This window comes from Vulpes vulpes, chromosome 1, assembly GCF_048418805.1.
Source record: "Vulpes vulpes isolate BD-2025 chromosome 1, VulVul3, whole genome shotgun sequence".
Classification (NCBI taxonomy): Eukaryota; Metazoa; Chordata; class Mammalia; order Carnivora; family Canidae; genus Vulpes; species Vulpes vulpes.
Genome location: NC_132780.1, coordinates 48363229 through 48381097, shown reverse-complemented (window position 1 = coordinate 48381097; position 17869 = coordinate 48363229). Strand labels below are relative to the sequence as shown.

Below are 17869 nucleotides of genomic sequence, written 5' to 3'. Positions count from 1 at the left end.
TTTACTGTGAACTTAAAATTGCTCTAAAAAAATAAAGTCAAGTTAAAAAAATTGTCTGCTTACTATAGAAAGAATATGCTGTAAAATAGCCCCCCAAATAAGCTCTAGTGAATCACAGACTGTTTCTTTGGTGTTAAAAGACATTGATAAATAAGATAAATAGGTAAATATTTATCCCCTATTATAATGTGAGTACTCTTTTGGAATTACTTTATACCCCTCCCCTGGAGTTACTCTCCTTGTGGGTGAGAAAAGGGCCTTATGCATCTAATTTTCCCCCAAAGACTAGCTCAACCCTTGGCAAATAGTAGATGTTCAAAAAATATTCATCAAATAAATAAACAAATTGATTTCACTGTCTGATATCTTGCCTATTCTAATTAAATAGGTTTCTTTAATGTGACCCTTTCAAAAACCTTTACTAATTGCACATTATAAATTCAATGAGGTAAAAAGAGTACACAGCATTTCCCAGACTTGTTTTACCATGAAAAAAATTTTCCCCACCAAGTCCTTTGTAGAACTAGGGATAATAAAGTGTAGACAACTAAAAATGGAAAATAGTGGATTGGCTTTTAATTTATACCTATTTCCTAAAACTCAAGGTTGGGGAGCACCTGGGTGGCTCAGTCAGTTGAGCATCTGACTCTTGGTTTTGGTTCAAGTCAGAATCTCAGGGTTGTGAGATCAAGCCCTGAGCTGGGCTCCCCACTCAGCTGGGAGTCTGCTTCAGATTCTCTCACTTTCGCCCTCTTGCCCTTCCCACTCATTCTCTCTCTGGTCAAGGTTGGCAGAGAACATCAGCACTCACTGAATATTCATGGGCTCCCTACATCTCTCAGATGGCCCTGTTGCTGGGTCAGGGTCACGTGATTGCATCTGGCACCCGGGAATGTAAGGAAGTCATGTGCCATCTCTATTCCAAGGTACTCGAGAGTCAGTGGATAATCTGCATCTTTTTCTTCCTTTGCTGGGATAACTCTGGAAGTCAAGGGTTAAGAGGATGACTTCACAAACTGAAGGGAATCCTCAATTCCCCAGATGTGGAAGACCCCATGTCAATTCACATCAGAGTTTGTGATGAGCAAGAAATATATTTTTGTTGTGCTAAGCCACTGAGATTTCAGAATGATTTGTTACAACAGCATAACCTAGCCCATCCTGACTAAATGTATTTATCATCACCACATTCCTTCAGATAAAAATATGGAGTGAATACCTACTAGGTGTCAGGCATAGTTGAGGCATCTTATAATAAGTGTATTGCAAAACTGCCAAGAGAGAAATTAAAGAAACAAAACATATACATGGAGGGATGAACAGGCTCTGTTGGTTAAAGGAGAAGTGGTGAGGCTGGGTGGTTTTTGTCTTTGCAAACCGGTAGTTACTTCAGAAGTTGATTCAGAAGTTGCTCAAAAGTAAGCTTAAGTGCAAAGAATATAAATTTACCCAAAATAACTAGTATTTTCCTGTGTCTGGATTACTCCATTCTTTCCCAAAGACCAGGTATTCTCTGAGTAAGATTGGGAAGCACTATGTCCAGAAATATTTCTGCTCTCCTGTTATATCTATACAGAATTCCTGGCATAAAAAAAAAAACTATAAATCTAAGGGAGACACCACAAGTGCTCTAATATATCAGAAATTGTCACTAGACCGCTCCAGTCAGTGTTCTTGTGCCTTTGTCATAATTAGGCAGGTGTCTATGAATTTTCTGGATTAGGATTACTTAATAGATCAGTGCTCTTATGAGATTCATAACGTCCATTTGTAACATCCATCCTGAGAAATAGCCATATGAGATAAAAGGCCTCTGCAATTTATGTACTTTGATTCAACATCTATAACTGCCTGTGATATTATGGCAATTGGGGAAGAAGACAAATGTTGAGGGACAAGGAGGCAAAAGATAAAGGAGGCTTGTTGGTTCACTGTTGATCCTCCTCTGTGGTGAAAAGTCAAGATAATGAGAGCTACTCAGTGCCCCACCTCTCTGAATCCCAAGGATGGCTTTAAAGCTCGGCAGAATTTAAATGACCACAGTGATCCAAAAGAGTCTGGAATTCTAACACCAGCTGTCAGACAAATCCCAAGTCGTGGGAAAACAAAATCTTTCATTAATTTTCTATCCAACACTCTAAGCAGCTCCACGACTCTGCTTGGCGGAATATCCACCAGCACATAATGCGGTGCCCCTCCCTCCCTCCCTCCTGCTCCTGCTCCCATTGGGGCCCAATAGTGTTTTTAAAGGATTGTTTTGAAAAGGCTGTTTCCAGGTTCACTGTGTACTAGCCAGGGTTTAACCTCAAGTTTCTAGAACTCTGGGACTCTTCACGGAAGCCACAGTGACAGTCCAATTTGAAATCTGGAGTGCTGGGCAAGAAATCCAAGCTCTGTCTAGGCACTTGATCAGCCAGGGCCTGCCCTTGAAAGATGACCCTCCCAAGACCCAAGTCAGGCTTGGAATGCCCCATTGCAGCCTGGCTCTTCGGCTGAAACTCTCGGGAACTGAGACAGTCCGGCCCAAGGCGAGCTCTGCATACACACATTTGCTCTTATGATTTTCATTTTCAGCTCACCAATAACTTATTTCACACTGAGTTAATGCCCACCAAGGCAGCCAACCAGATTCTCTCCAAACTGGTTCATAAACTGCCTCTTGGCCCTTGATTACCATTAGCTTGCCTCTGGAAGGTCTTTTATTTCTTTGAAAAAATAATTTATTATCTTAAAATAACCGTTTCCTTTATTAAATATTTTTTCAAGTCACAAAAATAATTTAAAAAATGTTTAAGTAGATATTTCTTTCAAATGTCCACAAGATGCATGAAGAAAAAGCTATCCAACACATCCACATGCCTCTCGCATGACCTTCTCTGGGCACACAGACGTGTGTAAGGCACAGTCAAATATTAAAGTGCACTCACGTATGCACAGCTGGGTAGGAGGAGAGGGACGGGTTCATTGACAATGGCTGGGATAGCTTTTGTTTTACAGACTCAGATAATACTGTTCCCAACACTGCAGATACTTTCTTTTTTTCTCTGTAGAGCAATTGTCTCTACTAGTTGGTAGAGCAAGTTCTAACGCCTCATTCTCATTTCTTTCGACATATATGCACACACACATTAATTTTGCATAAATGGAATCATGTCATATTTGACAGAGATCAGCTTAGTGCAGTCTTTTTTTATTCTTTTTCCATTTGCCCCAAGTTCCCTAACTTTAATTACTCAGTATCCCTAAAGCTATTTCCTTATTTTCATCTATACTCGTATCATAAACACACACACATACACACACACAGAGGATTTTGTTGGCTGCCATTTTTTGTACAAGTTGGATCACTTTTTTTTTTTAAGATTTTAGTTATTTATTCCTGAGAAACACAGAGAGGAGAGAGAGAGAGAGAGGGAGAGGCAGAGACACAGGCAGAGGGAGAAGCAGGCTCCATGCAGGGAGCCCAACGTGGGACTCCATCCCGGGTCTCCAGGATCACGCCCTGGGCCGAAGGTGGTGCTAAACCGCTGAGCCGCCTGGGCTGCCCACAAGTTGGATCACTTTATACAGATTTCTCCGCATCCCTTATTCTCTTATTCTGTAACACCTTATCAACTGTGGTAACTCTAATATATTATTTTTAATACCTAAAATTACACCTTAGTGAAGTGATACCAATTACTTTATCAGCTTTACCCCTACAGCTCTATTTCTAGCTTGTATTTGTTTGTTTGTGATTCTTCTTTTTCCTTTACTAACCATACTTCAATAAATATCCTTGTAAATATAACTTTCCAAATTGGTGCTTTAATTTCTTTTTATTTTCTTTCCCCCCCGCCCCCCTTTTTTTTTGAGAGAGTGAGCACACACAGGAGTAGGGGGGAGGGGCAGAGGAAGAGCATCTTAATCTTAGGTATGCTCCACGTTCAGCCAGGGGCCTCACTCAGGGCTTGACCTCATGACCCTGAGATCATGACCGAGCCTGAAATCAAGAGTCGGACGCTTAACCTATTGAGCCACCCAGGCACCCTAATGCTTTAATTTCTAAGAGTTGTAGTTACAAGACTATAGTCTTGGCTACTAGCTTGAAAATCATGTATTTTTAAATTTTCATAGATTGTTTTAAGGGCTGAATTCATCAGATGTTACATGGTTTTTTCCCTAAACATAGTGTTAGTTCACCTTGCTACTAGCCATGCATAGGTATTAGCCTTTTAAATTTTGCCGGTGTTATTTCATTGTTATGTGTGTCTGTATTTTCCTAATTACCAGTGGATTTGAGCATCTTTTCATAATTCTTTAATCACGTTGATTCACTCATCAATGTAAACTACCATTATTTTTACTGAGGTTGTTTTTTCCTACACCTACGAGATGAGCAAAAGGCAGTAACTGCCAGGTGACTCGTTAATAACATGGTATTTATTGTGTATCTCAGAGTTGCTAAGAGGGTAGATCTTAAAAGTTCTTATCACAAGACAAAAATCGTAACTATGCATGGTGATGGATGTTAACTAGTCTTATTGTGCTGATCATTTCACAATATACACATATGTCAAATAATTATGTTGTACATCTGAAACTAAGATAATTGTTACATGTCAATTATATCTCAATTAAAAAAAGAAAGAGTAACCAGGAAGAATCTGTACAAGGAACGACCCAGGAATTGAGAATAGCACTGTTTTGCCAAAAGGTCAGTGATAACTAGAAAGGCGTTCTACTTTCCACGTAGATCTGAAGGAGAGCATTAGGACATTGTCTCTTTTCTCAGTGGAAGACCAAGCCTACTCTCCCAAGAGCTCAAATGCCCAGTTAGCTTAAATTCTGGAGGCAGCGTGGTGGGAGGAAAGAGGACAGAAAACAGAGAGGGGAAGGGAAGTAGTATGTGATGAATGCCTGCCTTGGGCCAGTTACTAGAAGAGGCATTTTCTAAACATGTTCTCCTTGGTTCCTTGCAATGAACCTATGAGATTAATTAAACTGTCATCTCTACAGAGTCTCAGAGATATAAAGTAACTTGTCCTACATCATTCATTTGGTGAAGGGTGGACCTAGGAGTCTGGCACAGATCTGTCTCACTCCCACATCTATGCTTTTCTCCAGCCAAAGGGAGAATGCCAGTGGGAACCTGGGCCATGTGCTGTGTCCCACACAGAAGAGTCAGGTAGATGCAAGGTTCCATCACTACCATCCTGGGAAGCCTTGTTTGTAACTTTGAGTTCTATAGACCATGAAAACACCTTTGTTCTTACAGTCAACACCACCCTCATGTGGCCAGCGAACTCTAATTTGGCAATTTGGTTACATATAGAGTTTGTGGTCTTCAGTAATTATTAAGACTCTCTTGTGAACATTATGCTAAGTGAGATAAATCAGACAGAGAAAGACAAATCCTGGATGATACCACTTACATATAGAATCTACACTTGTGAAAACAGAGGATGGTGGTTACTAGGAGCTGGGAGTGGAATAACCGGGGAGATATCGTCTAAGGGTACAAACTTACAACTAGTACATCAATAAGTTCTGGAGATCTAATGTACTGCAGAGTGATTACAGCAACAATGCTGTGTGATTACCCTCAAGGTTCCTAAGAGACTAGATCTTAACTGTTCTCACCACACACACAAAAATAAATAAATAAATAAAAATCACAAAATAATCTGATAATTATGTAATGGGATAGAGGTTCTAGATTTTAGTTTAACGCTAAGGTGGTAATCATATTGTAATATATAATTTATCAAAACAACATGTTGTACACCTTAAACTTGCCTTAAACAGCATTATATGTCAATTATATCTCAATTTAAAGAAAGATGCTCTTGTGAACCGATCTTCTTTAGGGTGGGTGGCTTAAAAATCACCAAGATCAATAAACTAAAAACAAATATTCATAGTGCCACAAACTGAATACCTCAGGTCCTGGATAGCTCAAGATTGCAACCAAACTTATCATTTATCAATTGCATTACACAATATGTTCTTGTAACAAGAGACAGCTATGTAAAAAACCAGATGTCAGGCATCTATCCAAAGGATTGTCCTTGGAAGAACAGCTTCAGATAGCCATTTAAGTATAACATGTCTGTTAAGAGGAATTCCAGGGAATTCTGGGAAGGTTTTCTGGGTAGAGTTTGTTATTTTCTTCATTTATAACTTAGCAATTACCCCCACCAATCAGGTCCCGTTGGTCTTGTCTCCTTGCTAGTTAAGGAGTTAAGTCAATTTAATTACTTAAATTCAGACTTTCTCCATCACAGAAATCCACAAAAATCTCATTCTGGAATGAAATCAAATTGTGCAAAATTAATTCTCCATTTAGAGCTCCAGAAAATAACCTAATATATAAATTATCTTGGATTTTTCCATGAAGTAACTGTGCAAAATAGAAAGTATTCCTCCTGACATGGAAGTGATCGGCAGTGGGCTAGAGAAGCCACCGACAGCTCGTCCAGCTGTCTCAAAGGTTCTAAGAAGTGGACATCCATTTGAAACATTCACATTGACTTCTCATTTTATTGTCAAACCTTATTATGTAAGGGTGATTTGTGCTCCATACTAATTAGCTAAGAGGTTTGAACATTAATCCACTGCCCAATAAGTAGCCCTCTGCAATGAGGTAGTTTTTGAAAAAGACCAGCTCTGGCTTTATTGCCATGGGATCTACCAGAGTAAGGAGCTCTGCATAACATGCTCTTGAATGCCAGCTGGAGACATTCATACTTCACACTTTTACACAGGGCTCTCTCCTCCTGGTTCCTGTGTGCCTTGTGAGCACATCATTTAAGAGCAAGCAGTGTTCATTTAAGGAAGTGGGAAATACTACATGGAGAATTTCAGTGGAAACGAAGCTGTATATATCTGATAAGAGTCCAGTATCCAGAATATATAAAGAATATTTAAACTCAATAAGATGGGCCACCTAGGTGGCTCAGCAGTTGAGTACCTGCCTTTAGTTCAGGGTGTGATCCTAGAGTTCCAGGATCGAGTCCTATATTGCACTTCCTGCGTGGAGCCTGCTTCTCCTTCTGCCTGTGTCTCTGCCTCTCTCTCTCTCTCTCTCTCTCTCATGAATAAATAAATAAAATCTTTTAAAAATAAAAAAATAAACTCAATAAGACAACTAACCTAATTACAAAGCCTATGAGATTTCTTTTTGAAGTGATGAGAATGTTCTAAAATTGACTGTGATGATGTTTGCACATATCAGTGAATATGCTAAAATCCCACTTAATCATTCACTTCAAATGGGGGAAGTGTATAGTATGTGAGTTATGTTTCAACAAAGCTATTTTTTAAAGGAAACAAAAAGGAATCTGTTTGATAAACACTCCCTGGCTGCCACAGACAGAGGTAAATGTCAGGGAGTTGTATGAAGAATGAGACCAAATGTGGAGAAGCCATGGTTCCATCCAATAACAAGTTAATATATCAGATGAGTGGCCTAAGATTCACATAACTGGCATGATAGCATCTGCGCCTCCTCCCCCATTTAGTTACTCAACAAATGTTTGTTGAGTACCTTCTATATGCCAAGTTATGTTCTCTAAGAAATTGAGATATAGCCATGAACAATTGTTTAAAAGAAAGAGAGAAAAAGGTTAAGGATGTTTACTGCAGCATCGTTGTGCTCTCAAAAACTGGAAACAATCTGATGATCCATAGGAAAATGGGCAAATAACCATGAGACAATTTTGTGCATCCATGCATTTATTTGAAATTATTATAAAAATCAGTATCAGTGGATCTGCTATTATGTTGAAGCATCTGAAATTGCCAATTTTGTAGGTCAAAATGGTCAAATATTGGTAACTCTGTTTAACTCAATATTGCTCTGTTAAAAAATACATTGCAGTTAGGTTCAGTCATAAGAGCCTGCCACTCTGATGGGGATCTTAATAAGGGGGTGGTTATGCATGTTTGGAAACAGGGATTATATAGGTAATCTCTACTTTCTACCCAATTTTATTTAAACTTAAAACTGCCCCTAAAAATAAAGTCTAGTAAATTGAAAAAAAATGTGCATGAATGCTTATGATAGTATGTGCATCTGTATTTGCATAATTTTTTACTTGGATAGGGAAAAATATAGAAGGATAAATACCTGGCTGTTACTCTTGCTTACTCTAGGAGAGGAATGTGTGTGTATGTGGGCGTGCACACACCTGTGTGTGTGTGAGTGTGTGTGTGTGTGTGTGTGTTGGGGAGAAGTGATTCATTTTATATATCTTTATGTTGTTTCATTTGTGACAACAATTACATGTTATTTTTATACTTAAAAAGCATAATTGAAAATTATAAATAAGAAAGAGAACACTAGGGAGGTGCCTGTGGAACTGAATCCATGATCTAGATTCATGAGACTTTCTCTTCAAATTTAATTTCATGTACTACGTGCTGAGCAGACTGTCTAGACGTGAACACCCACCAGATGCTACGGAAGTCTCATGGAAATGGGAATTAGCTGTGGATCTGGACCTGTCTCCATAGCTGCTCAGAAGGAAGCACAATAAAAATACTTTCATAGCACTCGTGATAAGACTACTGTACAGAGATTGATCACTTGACGTCATTAAATCAAGTGCCCTTTGTGTGGGTTTCTGAGGACAAAGAAGTCCAGAGGTATTTTATGTGCAACATGAAATATGAGATAAGAAATCAGCCGAGATAAGATTCCAGTACTTTGGTGTGTGAGCTGGATTCTACTTATCCTTCCTAACTCCTAAACTAAATCCCAAATATTTGTGTCAAATCTGGAATAGACTTGAAGGAAAGAGACTATCTGGTTTGGGTTTTTTTGTGCATTTTTTAAATGAATTTATTTTATGTATGCTCCTTCTCCTAGGGCCCAAGAATGTGAGCAGCATCTAAAGAGGAAAGGCAGTGCGAGACGGTGATAAAAGGCACAGTCTCTGGCCACAGAACATTCGCCTGAGTTCATACCTCAGTCGTGCTACTTACTGATTTAGCCAACTTGCATGTGACTAGTTTCCCCGTCTATAAGCTTGGGTGACAGTGAAAAGCACCTCTGGGGGCTGTTAGGAGGATTGAATCTGCCGAGATAGGCAAAGCATTTAAAATTGTGCCTGGCGTTAAACCATAGACATTTGTATGCGTTACAAACTGCTCAAGGCTTTGGCATGTTGTCCAAAAACTCAGTATAATGTCCCGTCCTTTCTCTGTCACTCGTTCACATGGACTGATTGCTTCCTGCCTGCCAGGCGCTGTGCTTGGCATTCAGAATAACAAATAAATGAATGAATGAATCTCACAACCTCTGTGCTGAATGGTTCACCACACATTTCAAAATGCGCAGACAATAACCTTCTAATCACTATCTCTTTTCAAAGCAGAGGTCAAACAAGCTGCTACAGTTACTGAATTAGTGGTGACAAGGAAACACAAACCAGGGACGGGACAGTCGTCAAGAAGGAATGCCACTAGTGTGAGTGTGAACACAGGGCTCGACACTTAGCATTTGTGGTGTGACTGTCATTTTTGGAGGCTAGACCCCTAACTGGAGCAAACGTTTGATCCTGTGACATTATGAGTTTGGTGATTTACATCCATGCTTGGTAGACTTAGAGCCCTACATCTGTAGGCGCCTGTATGGATACGCACTGGCCCACATGCCTGGGCCAGAGAGAAAGCAGAGCTGACCCAGCAAGAACCAGAAAATGGGTCTAACACAAAATACCACACTGTGTGGCCCTTACCCTTCTACATTATTCCTCCCTGGATTTCATGAGACAAGAAGAGAATTCTCCAGTACACATGGTTTGTGATCTCTATGCCTTTTGATAGGTAAACAAAGGAAGAGATGACTGTGGAAATGCCCTGGCCACTGGAAACTTATGTCATCAGGAGCATTTTTGTGGCTCAATAATTGCCCCAAATCAGTGAAGCCAAACATGTTAGCTTTAAAAAAAAATCGTATTTATTTATTCATGAGACACACACACACGGAGAGAGAGTAGAGAGAGAGAGGCAGAGACCTAGGGAGAGGGAGAAACAGGCTCCCTGCAGGAATCCCGATGTGGGACTTGATCCCAGGATCCCGGGATCACAACCTGAACTCAAGACAGGTGCTCAACGCTGAACCACCCAGGTGCCCCAACATGTTCACATTTTGAAGCTACCTGTGGTTTTGATGAGACTGGACAACAAGGCACAAGCCCCATACAGTAAGATACTCAAATGTACTCAAAAGCACTCATGATCATTCCATTCATTCTTTTATTAACTCTGCTGTTTGAGGTCTTTCTGTGTGCCTGACACCAATGCTAAAAGCTGGGTTCATGCAGATTCTTTTTTTTAATTCAGAACAACAACAACAAACAAATGGGTAGGAACCTCAAAAGTTGATCCATTTTCTGTCAGAAAAGAAAGTTTCTAGCAAAACATATATACCATGTGGTGTTGCTTTTATGTGGAGAACCTTCAGCCTAATGGGTCATTATGTCAACTGACCACAGCTCAAGTGCTAATTTCTCAGGAGCTGATGCAAAGCAGAAGGCTTGAAAGCTGGTAATTAGTGTAATCTTTCCCATCATTGCTCCTGAAGGAACACCAGCCAGAATTATACTTAAAGAGGTTACTTCAAAATGAAACAGAAAACAGAAATGTTACTCCAATGGAAGATAAAGAAATAATTCCTACTCGGGAACGTTGCCCTGGCCATGTGAGTCTGTAGTTCACAAGGCAAAGGACAGATTTAAGAAACACATTTCCCAACAGAGAGCCCCTCCCAGATGGTCTTTATCTGCTCCCCTGGCAGCTGCCCCATGAGTGAATCTCATCATCTAAAGACACTCTTGTATGGCCCGGCCTCTCTCAGGGCCTCAGCATCATATTGTCACAGGACAACTGTAACATCAGCAGCAGGAACCTATTGACCAGTGGATAAATCAAACATGTAGTAAAAGCTCTGTGTGTCTGACCTCAGAAGCCACAGCCAAGGGGGTCATGCTCACCACTCGGCTGCTGGTATAAGGTTTCTTCAAACAATCCTCTCATTACTTGTTCAATTGCCTCCCCCCTCCCACAAAAAAAATTATTAATACATAAACAACTAAGAAATTAAGTAATGGCAGCCCATTTTTAAAAATTCATTTAAATGTTAAGTCTGTTGGAATTAATTTTTTTTCATTTCATTCAAAACATAGAAATCAAAATGACCGACAAATTCTGGTTGTCTAAGAACGTAAAGGATCCATCCAGATTTAATCCTTGAGCTGCCCCCAGAAAGATAACTTGGGGGAATTGAGACTCGAAAGGGAAAGGAACTCAGCCTGGTGCCTGGACTCTGCTGGAGGAGGCAGAAGGGAGTCTCTTTTCCAAGGCAGGATAATTTCACTTTTACAGTTGCGTTGGGAAAACAGCTGAGGATAGATAAAATGGCCCAAGCCTGGCACCTACGAAGAGGAGTTCTCTGGGCCTATGTCTCCGGCACCCTGGACCAGGGTCATTCCTGGACCAAGCTGGGCTCTATCAGCAGCTCTAGGTGGGGCTAGACAGCCTCATCCACCCGCCCAGCCGAGCAAGCTCCCGGCGGCAGGAGACACAGGAGCCAGAGAGGACAGTGCTCCTCCTCAGAGTTTCTCACTGGTTTTTACTAAAACTGGGGAAACTCTCAGTCTTGATTCTCTCTCCACTCCATCCGAAAGTGCAGACAGGTGCTTTTCAAGCCCTTGAACACAAAAGTCCATTTTCTCTAACTCATCCCTGATCAGGCCGGGGAGGGGCGCCCCCCCCCCCAGGCTTCCCACCCGATGGTCCAGGGCATTTGTAAATCTCAGCCTCTGAGAGAAGCCACAGATGGCCCCGGTCCACCCCTCTCACCCGAGACTCCGAGGGGCTGGCAGAGGGAGAGCTGTTGGTTTCCTCGTCCGGGACCTGCATGCAGGGTGCCCACCTGTTTATAGGTGTGTGGCCAACCCCGAAGAAGTAACAGGTGGGGTTAGTGGTTTTATTCCCCTCATTCATGGAGGTTGGGAGCAAGTACTTCCAAAGGAAGTAACATGCTTAGGAAGAAGGTGCACATAACTGAGAACTGTACCTGCCCCCCGGCCTCTATCTCTGCCCCACATGTGCCTTCTTAGGGAGCTCCATGGCCACAGGGGAGCAATAGTGCAGGGTGATCACATGATGGAATGGCCTACCTAACCCAATCATCAAACAAACACTATACACCTGCCATATGGCAGATCTGCTATTCCGGCTTTTCCAAAGCTCAGTTCTCTCACCAGATCGTGTATGAGTCTGATTTCCAAGTATGAGGTGATAATGGAGACAGGGATGATGCACAGTTGTGCAGGTTGTGTACTGCTCAAGGGCACCCAACCAAAGAGGTGAGAAGGAACTGAAATGCAGCCTGTGACCCTTTTGCCATGCCAGGCACCCACGGGGGTGCATTTGCCCAAAGGGCCTCCCTTTCCCTAAGGCACAAAAAAAGCATTTTCTAGTCAAACAGAGGCTCTGGGCAGAAGATATGACATATGGTCAGATGTCAACAGGCCGTCAGACCCTACAACTAGCTCTATTGATGACAGATGACATGAGAATGGGTGAATTTCCTAATTTGTCATTGCCTCAGTCTACCCATCTGTCAAATGGAGACAATATGCTTCTCTGTGTCTGTGCCTTGTTTTAAGAGCAGACTGAGCTCACTAGAAAGAAAGTCCTCAAAGAACATGATGTTTATAGTAAATATTAGATTTCATTTCCTCCCTTTGTCCCAAGAGAATGCTGCTTAGTAGCTATGGATCATCCTCTGGCCAGAGAGGAAAATTAACCCATTTTGTAGCCCTTGCCAAGGAAAATTAATGGAAGCTCTTCTTTCACTAGTCATGCCATGGTCATGAGAAAGACCTAGTGGAGCACCAGCTACAGCTAGACGCCTATTCGAGGCCCAACAGAAACTTCAGATCAATTCTTCCTCAAATGTCCTCCCAAGTTTTATATGGAAACAAAGCTCATAAACAAGGCTACTAACCAATTTTTGGAAAAAGATGGAAAAGAAAATATCTGCCTCCCATCCTTGAGGGCAGACTATGTGCCTTTCTCATTCTTGAGTTTCAGGGCCTGAATTCAACAGTGATTGCTCAACCAGTATTTGTTGCCCTTGTGCCAAGTGGCCCAACATGTGCTTCCAAGTGCCTGATCCTTCCCTTCAGGGGAGAGATGCGGATTCAGATTAGGATTAGCAAGGCCTTGAATAATTCTTATTAAATCATCCAATTTGGCTAGAGCTGCAGAAAAGGCTCTTCAATTCCCGTGTTTAGAAACTTACTTTATCTAACCTAAATCTCACATGTCTTTCTCCAGTGCAAATGGAATCAGAAAACAAGAGTGATGAAGTTCTTTTTTTCCTGTGTGTGTGAGACTTTATTTATTTAGAGAGAGGACACGCAAGCAGGAGGAGGGGCAGAGGGAGAGAGGGAGGGGGCATCTCAAGCCGACTCCATGCTCCATGCAGAGCCCAAGGCTCGATCTCATGACCCTGAGATCATGACCTGAGCCAAAATCAAGAGTCGATACTTAAGCCACGCAGGCACCCCAAGAGGTTCTAATTTAACTATTTTAATATTGCTACTTCTGAGTTGCAGATGATTTTATCTTTCTAGGTAAGAAAAAAAAATCTAAGCAAACTAATGTCAGTGTCACTGGGTCATTCTATGACCTCTTGCTCAAAGCACAGTACTTTTGGTCTAAACTTTTTGTCCAGTTCCCAGTTCAGCTGTAGACTGTATTTTCAGCCTTGAAAGCCAATAGATGGCTTGCTTATTATCTCAGTTCCAGGAAAGCTCGAGACTGTAGCAGGGGGAAAGTATGATTTGGTCTCCAGCTTGAGGTCCCATTTCTAGGGGACAGAAACTCCTGGTATGGAGTCAAGACACACTTCTATTTTTTTTTTTCCTTCATTTCCCTCCTGAGAGCTAAGGAAGGGCGTTGCAGAGGGAGCTTCTCACAGACAACACTCACCCGGGCTTTAAATGTTTCTGCTCTGGTTTCAATAGCATCAATTCCTACAGCACACTCTGAAATACTACTGCGCCCTTAGGGGCGTCATGCTTCTCACTGGCTGAGGGCTACTTAGGCATGTCTTTACCGCCACCTTGTGGGATGGAGGCAAACGGTATCCTCCCCTTCTCCCGGGGGGTGGGGGTGCCTGAAACCATAAACAATACAGAACCTTATATATACTATTTGTTTCCTATACATACATTCTTATGATAATTTAATTTAAAAATGAGACACAGTAAGAGATAAACAATAACCAGTAAAAAAAAAAAAATGGACCGATTATAAAATATATGTGATTGTGGTCTTTCTCTCTCTCTCTCTCTCTTCCTAAATATCTTATACTGTACTCACCCTTCTTGTGATGATGTGAGAGGATAAAATGCCTGCACAATAGGATGAAGTGAGGTGAATCACATAGGCGTTGTGACAAGGCATCGGGCTACTACTGACGTTTTGATTATACCTTAGAAGGGGGACCATCTGCTTCTAGACCCTGGCCGACTGCAAGTAACTGAAATAGAAATGGAAATAGGAACTGCAAATAAGGGGCACCTGGGTGGCTCAGTGGGGTAAGCAGCTGCCTTTGACTCAGGTCGTGATCTCAAGGTTCTTAGGATCAAGGCTCGGGCCATGATCTCAGGGTCCTGGAATCAAGCCCCACATCAGGTTCCCTGCTCAGCAAGGAGTCTGCTTCTTCCTCTCCCTCTGCCCCTCCTCTCTGCTTGTGTTATCTCTACCTCTATCACTCTCTCTCTCTCAAATAAATAAACTATTTTTTAAAAAAAGAGAAAGAAACTGCAGATAAGGGGTGGACAACTATGTTTGTAAAAGCTTGTTCTATTCCATTTTTTGTCTCACTTGAATCTTTTTTTTTTTTTTTTTTTTCATTTTTGATCACTTTTTCCTTCCTGGGAAGGAGTCTGCTGCTCATGTTACAGGAGCACCTCGCACCTGGCAGGGAAAAAAAACAACCCTGCTTGCTTCGTGTCCTGTTATTCTCGGTCAAATGGAGCTATGACATACAGAGAGCAAAAACTTCCATTCCCTGGAAAGCTTTTAAGCTTCACAGACACTGCCAGGAATTGAACCGTAATCCTAAATAATTATATTTACAAGAAAGGGCCTGCCCATAATCTTCCCAAAAATAATATTATTCACATATGTTTTGTATAGAAATCCACATACATTAGCTTAGCCATGTTTGCATTCTGATCTTAGACTAGAAAATTAGCCTGACCTAACAGAAGTGTTTAAAATTGCCTGCCCTACAATATATCACATCATTTGCTTTCAATGCAGAGCATGGTCTGGTTTATTTTCCATTACATTTTCCTGTTGCAAAGACACTTCTATAGCTGTGTATATCTCTATAGATGGCTCTAAGGGAAGGGCTCAGAAGTAAGGCTATCCCCATGTTTGGATAAACACATCTATCTGTTTTACCTCAGAGTGAACTACTTCATCATGGGAAAGTCGAAATCTGCTAAATATACACCAACATTTTTAAAGAGTCTGATTATAAGCAATGTCTCTGTTTTTTAAAAATTATGCAACTTTTTCGCTTGGAAGAAGCTGGTTTTGTATAATTGCTTTTAGCAGCTACTATTTCCAGGACTTGAGTAGATAATTCACATTATTACAGCTTTGGCTTATACCACCACCATGGTTACTAAACTCTACAGCATGGACATTGCATCTGAACAAACAAAATATGGGAAGCAGCTAGAACCATCTTGCAGCAAAGTTTTTTTGTTTGTTTGTTTTGTTTTGTTTTGTTTGGTGAAATCTACTTTCTTTTTCCTGGAAGAGAGACTTGACTGCAGTCAGCATTGTGATTTTCACAGCACAATTCCCTTTATGTGGTCGAAGAGATTCTGGAGTTGGAAGTTCAGGAGGAAAGGGAAGGAAAGATGTGAGGCTCTCTCAGGAATGCTCAGAAATCTGGTAACACTGATATATGAATATTGGGGAAGGAAAAAAAAAGTGTGACACAAGGCAGGACCCAGAAACGGAGCCAAGCTGAATGCTTTTTCCCAGTATTGGTCAGTTCCAATTTCACATTTTTAGAGTCATGTCAAAGTTAGAAGAGGACAGAACACACCAAAAGTCCCAGGAATGGATGAAGTAACACAAGGAAAAATAAGATGAAAGAGAATAGCAGGTTGAAAAATAAAATGCATTCTTGATACTGTGTGATAGGCCTTATTTTTTATCTCTAAGTCTTCAAGAAGAGAAATGAAAGAGAATCCAAATGGAAATAAGAAGATCCATGAGCTCTTTCTGAGGAAAGAATTGAAATCAGTCACCAAATATTTATTCAGAATGTCATGAGAAGCACTGGTGCTGTTCATCAAAGCAGCCAGCTCTTCCCCAGTGTCTTGAGGGACAATTGCACTTCTGGGCTCCCAACTAGTAGGGTTGGGCCATGTGGCTTGTTCTGGTCAGTAGGTAAACAGCAGAAATGACATGTGCCACTTCCAGGAGGAAACACTGAACTGTGGATGTAAGACTCAGAGTTCCCCATCCCTTTGACACAGTGGCTACAATTCAAAATGGTGGCTGCTTAGCCATCCTGGGTCTCTGAGACAACGTCAGGAGCACAGCCACTTCCCCCGAACATGTAATGCCAGTGAGAAAGAAACCTTTGTGATTTTGGCCACTAACATTTTGGAGATGTTCGTTACTGCAGCATGCCCAAAGCAATCCTGACTGCTACACACCTATCGTAGGGAGGCAGGATGCTTGTTTCTTTGAAGGGGACAAGAGTGTGTGACATGGTCCTTCTGTTCAGGCAATGATGGCCTGAAGCTCATAGAGGAAGGACAAGGAGAGCATTGGCCAGTGTTTAAAAGCAGTTTTCTGTCTCCTCAAAGAAAGATTGGACTCACCTTCCAGACAATTGTTACCTTATTTTAGGGGGAAAAAAAAAAAAAATATATATATATATATATATATATGCCCTTTGGTTACATCAGTACAAATCAAGAAAACTCCCAATGGTTGTTAGAGGAGGGGGAAAAAACCCTCTAATTTAACTCAGCGCTTTTAGGAGAGGAAGTTAAGCCTTGATTTGGAAATGTCAATTGTTACACAGAATTGAGTCAGAGTTGTGACTCAGAGGCTTTCTGGCTTTCCTGAGTGAGAGAAACTGAATTCTCTCTTTTTGTCTCCCTCAAACATGTCCTGAGGGTGGAGGTGAAATGGGGCAGCTGAGAAAGACCCAAGAAGAATCCGGGTCCCTGGGCTTCCAGGAGAGGCACTCCTGGGAGCTACACAAGTCACTTAGGCTGCTGGGCCTCACGTCAGTTATTCCTGGGTCACAGAAGGACCTAGTAAAACTTGTGATCTGGCCTCTGCTCTGAGGAAAGTGTAAGGAAAACCCTCCACTTGAGGTGGAGTCCTCAGGATGGCAGCATCATCCCCCTAAGGGTAGAGGAGTGGTAATAACATCAGCCAGGGGGATGCCTGGGTGGCTCAGTGGTTGAGCGTCTGCCTTTGGCTCAGGGTGTGATACTGGGGTCCTGGGATTGAGTCCCACATCGGGCTCCCTGCATGGAGCCTGCTTCTCCCTCTGCCTGTATCTCTGCATCTCTCTATGTCATGAATAAATAAATAAAATCTTTTTAAAAATAAATAAATAACATCAGCCAAAGGAAGGAGGAAGCCCCACTGCCCTTTCGCCAAAGATGGCCATGCCATTGAGGAAGACATAGGGAGGCATGCCAAGAAGACTAGAGAGAAGGAGTGAGGAATTTAATCCCAACACATGTTAATATTGGCGATGGTGATGATGATCGCTAACATCACGTAGTGCCTGCCATGTGCCAGTTAGTGCTCT

The 17869-nt window shown here is 41.6% G+C and overlaps 1 long non-coding RNA gene across 1 annotated transcript in view; it reads right to left on the bottom strand.

The window, feature by feature from the left end:
* Positions 1 to 17869, bottom strand: part of LOC140599656 (uncharacterized) — a 58882-nt gene that overhangs the window by 17409 nt on the left and 23604 nt on the right. The gene's annotated exons all lie outside the window — the stretch shown is intronic.